General features: G+C 42.9%; 1 long non-coding RNA gene across 4 annotated transcripts; it reads left to right on the top strand.

Annotated features, from left to right (window-relative positions):
* The first annotated feature begins 4 nt into the window (after positions 1–4).
* On the top strand, positions 5–6,351 carry LOC126643331 (uncharacterized). Of its 4 annotated transcripts, none has more exons than XR_007629741.1 (5): positions 5–764; positions 1,524–2,854; positions 2,941–3,382; positions 4,301–4,390; positions 6,220–6,351. It is a non-coding gene; the product is annotated as an uncharacterized LOC126643331 (long non-coding RNA). The 4 variants fall into 4 exon arrangements; XR_007629740.1 differs by having other exon boundaries at positions 6–764; positions 1,524–2,319; positions 2,776–3,382; XR_007629739.1 differs by having other exon boundaries at positions 7–764; positions 1,524–2,251; positions 2,776–3,382.
* The last annotated feature ends 256 nt before the right edge of the window (positions 6,352–6,607 follow it).

The following is a 6,607-nucleotide window of genomic DNA, read 5'->3' as shown; positions in this document are numbered from 1 at the left end:
GCCCCTCCATGGCCCGTGAGGGGCGTGGGGGGGGCTCCCCTCAGACGCAGCCCCGCCAAAATGTGGGGAGTGGGGGGGGGGCGGGAGGTTCCTGCTGAATTTTATCGAAAGCCTCAATTAAAATTAACCTGCGAAGGCTGTAATAAGGAAGGACATTAAGGGATGTGTATAGACAGATAAATATATGTGTGCTGCGACGGCTTGTCGGCGGCGATTAGGGAAGTCCTGCTGTCTGGAAATTGGCTTTGCCTCCCAGGAAACCTGAGGGGAGCGCTGCCCTAGTTAATGCTGCGGGAGCTCTCGGGAGAGGCTCGAAAGGAAATAGATACAGGATTTTTTTTTTTTTTCCGTTCGAAATATGCTCTTGAATAAATTAGTTTTGCGTCCAGAAATGGCATCTGTTTTCCTTGGCTCGGGTGTTTTTTTTTTCTAGGAGTGTTTAGGTATGCAGCTCACACGGGAAGTGGGTCTAATATCTATCTGAGCAGCTTTGAATATCAGTGCTGTGTTGTGTTAGAGATGTTTTAATTCAAAAGTAAGGCTGTTTTAATTCAAGAGTTTAAATACAGAAATGCTGTGGGGTCAGTAACCCTGGGAGAGGGAGAGAACGGGCACTTAAAACATAGAGCTCATAAGGTGAAAAACGAAGTGTTTATAAGAGTTAAGTGGCCTGGTGTTCAGTGACACCATCTGACAACAAACCTTCTCTTTTATTTTCAAGGAAGAGGCTGAAAACACGGGATGCATCTCTGTTTCTCTTGGAGGTAGGTTTCAAGGAGGCATCTGCAGCAATTTGGTCTACTTTTTATGATGTTTTTGGAAGCTGTGCCTGGAATTTCTCATCTGGAAGTTTTAGGCCTCGTACCCTCTGCGTTTCACTTGGGCTGTGGCTGATGGGCTGGAAGAAACCTGGGCTAGTTATTACAGTTACACTAAATATTAAACAACCCCACAGGCCTCCTGTTCCTGTGAACCCCCTGAACTCAGAAGACCTTCTAATTTGTGTAATTCTTCTGCCTAATTATCACAGTACTCAGTGGCAGCAGCAATGCAGATTTCAGATGCTTGGCTGGAAGAATTTACATGGCCACGTCCCCATCCTTCCAAGGATAACACAGACCTGTTGTGTTTGGCTTCTGCTGTGCCATATTGTTCGTTCTCCCACTCTTTGCTCAGTCAGTCACTCACAGCGTGTTTGGATTGTGAAGGACAACGTGAAAAAAAAAAAAAAATCCCAATTTGATTCTCGAATCAGGAAAAGCAATTATAAATCTTTTTTTTTTTTTTATTTTTAAATAGTATTTTATGGTTGGAAATTATGCATGCCTTCTGTACACCGCTTGGAAGGGTATAAATATAAAAGATTTCTTCAGCTGTTTCTTTTTTGTAATTATAAAATGCATTAAAGTACAAATGTAGCTTTAAATCAACGTTGTCCTCAAACAGCTTTTCGTTGTTACATGGACTGGAAATACGAAATGAGTTCGTGGCAGCTTATTAATCAATAATGTTTGCTCATGCAGGTCACTTGCTGATTTATCCCCAGTTCACAGCTCATGAGAAGGGATGGAACTCTTCAGAGATGCTGTTACAGCAGGTGTGTTTTCCTGGTGCCATTAATGACCTCTGCATTCAGTGACTCCTGACACAGGAAAGATTTCAGAGATTATTCACATTAAACTGGAAGTCCTTTCCCGTGGGTATTGCACACGTTGGTTCATGGAATACCTGGTAATAAATTTACCAATCTGTAGTTGGGTTCTACTCCCAGGATGCCAGGGAATGTCACGGAGTTGGCTGGATCAGTGTCCAGGCTCATTTTCAGGTGCAGGTACACTCAGGTATAAGCATCCCAGATTTTCTGGCCCTCCCAGGTATTGGTGGTACCTCCTGACTTGGTGCCATCAACAGGTTTGCTCGGTGTGTTCCTGCTTCCCCGTGGTTGCTCAGTGCATGAGGACACTGGAACAAACACTGATCCTCGTGGAATTCTTGCTTCCCTCTGCAACAATTACTCCGGACTAAAAGTTGCTGAGATCTTGTTCTATGCACAGAAATGTTAGATGAAAAGTATTTTGTACCCTAATAGCAATTCCTGGAGGAGCTCTTGCAGAAATCTTCCTGCAGGGCAGGTTGAGGGATTACAATCTGCATCTTTTGTATCACCTTTTTTATTTCTTTTTTTTTCTTTTCAGCAGGAGGTGTGGAAGGAGCTGGTGCTTTAAAATGAGATGTACAGGATACATCTGTGGTGAGATTTAAAGGAGCTGATCTCAGATACACGGAGAGCAATTTTAGTTAATGATATGACAAAAAATTGTGGGTTTTTTGTAAGAGTCTGTAGAATAGCAGAATGTCCTGAATATTCAAAGGCTTTATTGGTTGTCTTCATTTTACCCAAAAATGTTGCTTGAGTATGGAAGACTTTTGCAAAACTACCAGAGTTTAAATTGTTTGAAGGGTTTGAAAGTCTTGCCAAGAGGCTCAAATAACCTTTAAAATCTGAGTTTTTCCTGAGCTTTGAATTGCTCAGTCTTTTTTTTTTTCAAACTAACTCCTGCAACTACCCAACCCTTCCTTCAGTTTGGATTTCGAGCACAGGAAAACATCTCTGAGGAACTGCAGGATAGAGACCTTACCAATCTCATTATTTATTTGGAAAGCTCCCCCCGGGGGTGATGGCAGAGGAGCTGAATTTCACAGCTGAACTCTGATCCTGGGAGCTTTGTCAAGGAGACTCGCGAGGAATTTGAAGCAGATATTTTTACATTGCAGTGACATCACCCTGTTCCCTGAGGTCTCCAGGAATCTTAGGAGCTCTCAGTGTGCTCCTTCCTCCTCGAGTCGTTCCAAAGTGAGAGTGATTCCACCGCAGCGCTGTCAGAGAACTGTTCCAAAGCCGGTGAATGAGACCCCGGGGTCTTGTTTATTTTTACCCAGATAAAGCCTGGAATGAGAAGGGGCCAGCGGAGCCACAAAGGGCAGCTGCAGTTTTTGCTCCCTGCACAGGAGGGTGCTCAGCTCCTGCCTTTATCTGCAGGAAAGAGCCGTTCCCGTGGGCATCAGAGCCGAGTGGAGAAGCCGTTTTCTGACCTGGGCTTTTCTCGAAGTGGCGCTGAAGGCTCTGTTAAATACAGCGAGCCGACAAATCTTCAGCTGTTAAAGACTTCGTGTGTTCATTGGCTCGGTAAAACCATCGCAGAGTATTTAGGTCAGAAGATGTCACGATCGTGGCGTTGGGATCCTCTAATGGGTGCCCTTAAAGGTGCCACAATTTTCAGCAGAATCTTTGAAGTTGCTCAAAATGAGGCTTTTCCTAATCTGATGGGAATCAGAATGTGTGAATCCTTCCACTGAACAAGGAATGCTCCTGCGTGTAAATGTGAGTGGATTTATTAGGAAGGAGTAGATAAGTTTGTTAATTTATATTCCATCTGCAGTACCTGCTGAGAGTTATAGCCTTAATTATTCTTTATTTGCCTTGGTAAGTCATAGAGTTGGAAGGGACCCACCAGGATCACCAAAGTCCAACTCCTGGCCCTGCACAGAACAGCCCCAACAATTCCACCCTGAGTGGGATATATTTTAGATTAAACTCCAAATGAGTGTTCAAACAGAACTCATAAAATGGAATTTCACTAACTTTCTGTCAACCTTTTTAGAGATGAGTTAGAGAGGAGTCTTGGGTGTTGTTACCTGGGCAGCTCTTAGTGAAGTGAGTTCATTTCTGCCTGAAATCCATCTGCTAAACCTCTGCCTTGGACAAGGCCAAAATATTCCAGCCCTCTGGACACACAGCCAGTTTGGTTGCTGAGAAAAAGGCAGTTTTGATTTTTAGAAAGCCCTACCCTTGCAGACAGATTCCCAGGTATAAATGCAAACCCACAAATGGAGGAGGCAAAATTTTGTTTGTGGTGCTGAAGGGGATCCATCCATCAGTAAATATTTGCTTAATTCCAGTCAATATTTACCTCAGTGGTCAACAAAACTTGTCTTGCACTTCACGGAGTTAATATTTACTCGCTGCTTTTAGTTTGGTGACAAGATTTAAAATTCTCTGACTGCATTTTTACTGCTTTTCTAACAAAAAGAGGTTTTGTGTTGCCAAAGAGGTGTCAGTGTATTAGGAAGTGTTATCCATGGGTAAGACCATGTTTGACATGTAATAAGATTATCCAGATTAGGCCTATAACACTTTACAAGTATGGAAAGGATTTTATTTTTTTTTTTAAGGGGTTAAATGACTAAATATATTACCAGCTTTAAAATAATTGTTTGTGTCTGTTATGCCCACATGTAGGTCATTAATAAAAATTAACGAGTTGGAGAGGAGATCCTGATATGTTTATAATTTATGGGATTATGGTTGTTCCCTGCAGAATCTGCTAAGGTATGTACCACACAGACATGGGTGTCAATAATTTTATCAGGGTTGAAATCAGGGATAGATTTTTTTCCTTTGACCTCAGCAGCACCAAGCCTGTTTTTCCAGACATTCCTGAGGCTCTTGGTGTAGTCTGCAACGGCAACACTGAAAAATCAGTAGTTGAGGGATGCAAAAGTTGCTGATTTGGGGTATTATGGATATCCTGTGCCCCCTGATTACTCCAAAATGAGGTACAGACTGCAGCAGCTTGGTGAAGAGGGTATAAAAATGAGGCTGGAAAAATTAGGATGCAGGTACTAATTCAGAAGGCAGAGGTTTCTGGAAGGAAATTAGGGTGCTCCTCCTCCTCCTTATTTGAAAATTAATTTTCTTTTGGGAAGCAAGCACAAATTTAGCCTTTTTTTTTTTTTTTTTTCCCAGTGAAGTCAGACAAAGTGCAGCAAGCCACTCTTGGATTTGGGATTGGTTTAGGAGGAAATCCACTGACAAATTTCAGGTCCTTTGAGTTTCCAAACATGGCACTTCATCTCCATGGGAAGAATTTCCCCTCCCCATGCATTTCATGCCTGGGTCATGGCTGGCCCTGTCCTTCTCAGGGGTTTAGGTGTGTCAGAAGTTGGCACGTGGCAGTGTGAGGGCTTTGATTTCCCACCTGCTCGAGGCTCTGTGTGCACCCACGGCACAAAAACCCCCTAAAGATTCTGTCCTTGAGTGGTGATTTGATGAGTGATGCAATTAGAGACGAGGGGAAGGTTTAATTCAATTAATCTCACGGCCTGAGCCGAGCTGAACTCGCTGAACTAAATCACAGCACCCTCATATCCCTCAAAGTGTCAAATGAAACAGCTGTTTATGATAATCATTATCTTCATTTAAGAGTTCCAGCTCATGCACTGCTTCTCTTCATTAATGGAAAGAATTAATGGAAGAATACTTAGAGAAGCACTTATTGCTTAACCAGGAACTACTTATGGAGTGAGTGAAACACTTGGAATTCATCTTGGACTCCTTCTACCTTCCTCACACCTTCAGGAGCCATTGCAGCAATTAAACATCTGCACCTGCCTGCTGCAAAGCCTGGTGGTGTCTTCCCTGCTTCCAGTGGGGAATGCCTGTCCCTCGGTGTCACCCAGGGCTCTGCTGCTCAGACATCAGAAATGCAACCCCAAGCTTTGCTGAGGGTTGTTCAGGCTCCATCATGACAGACACATTTCTCCTGAAATATGGGAGAATTGCAAGTGAAAATTGTAGGGCTCGACTGTCTGAAATTAGGCAAGAAATCCAAAGATAAATACCAAATAATGCAATGTTATCTTCTTTTTTTTTTTTTCCTTTTAACACCTCAGAAAATCTGAAACACCACAGCAAAATACCTGAGAGCCCTGCCCAGGATCCCTCAGACACCCTGAGAGCAGATCAAAGGCATTGAGCAAGGAAATAAATAAATCTGGGAGAGGATTGGGGAAATGAGAGATGCAGGATCGTGGATTAAATGAGTTGCTTGGAGAATAACTCGTGCTTATATGTATCTTAATTGGTTATGTGAAAATATAATGGATTGTTCTCCACAGTTATAAAGGAAACTGTGGATTGATGTGTCCTGTATCAGTGGGAATCAGCTCAGGAATCTGGACCATTGCTTTCACCATCTCCTACGACCACACTGAGTTTTGTTAACTCTGGTTTTTAAGTTGCATAGAAATATTTCCACACCTTCATTTTACCAAGAGTCTTTTTAGCAATCAGCTAAAATTTTTGGACCTTTATCAGTCTTTCAGTCCAGCTTGGAAATCGGTTCTTCCCTCTATATCCTAATGGTGCCTCCCCTGCAGGAAAACCCCAGCTTTGCTTCCCATGGAGTCAGAAATCAGGAACAGTGAGGAATTCTTGCTGGTGCTGACAGGAGAACAGAGCCACAGAGGAGGAACCAGCAGCAACATTCTCCACAAAGCAGAGAAAATAAGTGCAGGCAAGTATTTGAAATGGAACTCTAATGAAATTCTTGTTTATGGCCCAGCTTCTCCCTTCCATCCACAATGTGTCATTTAGGTGATTGGGCCAGCAGGTGCAAACCTAATTGAATCCAGGGAAATAAATAAGGAGGGAGGCTGGGGATTGTTTGCTAAAAAGAAGACATCTCGTTTACTAATTAGGAGGATTTATAGGATGCTGTACTTAAAAAAGAGATGATTATTGATGGCTGGTCCTGCTCATGAGAGG

The sequence above is a fragment of the Myiozetetes cayanensis genome, unplaced genomic scaffold (genome assembly GCF_022539395.1).
Source record: "Myiozetetes cayanensis isolate MyiCay16 unplaced genomic scaffold, myiCay2020 scf27, whole genome shotgun sequence".
NCBI lineage: Eukaryota > Metazoa > Chordata > Aves > Passeriformes > Tyrannidae > Myiozetetes > Myiozetetes cayanensis.
Note: the sequence above shows the minus strand (reverse complement) of the source record. Positions and strands in the feature narration are given on the sequence as shown.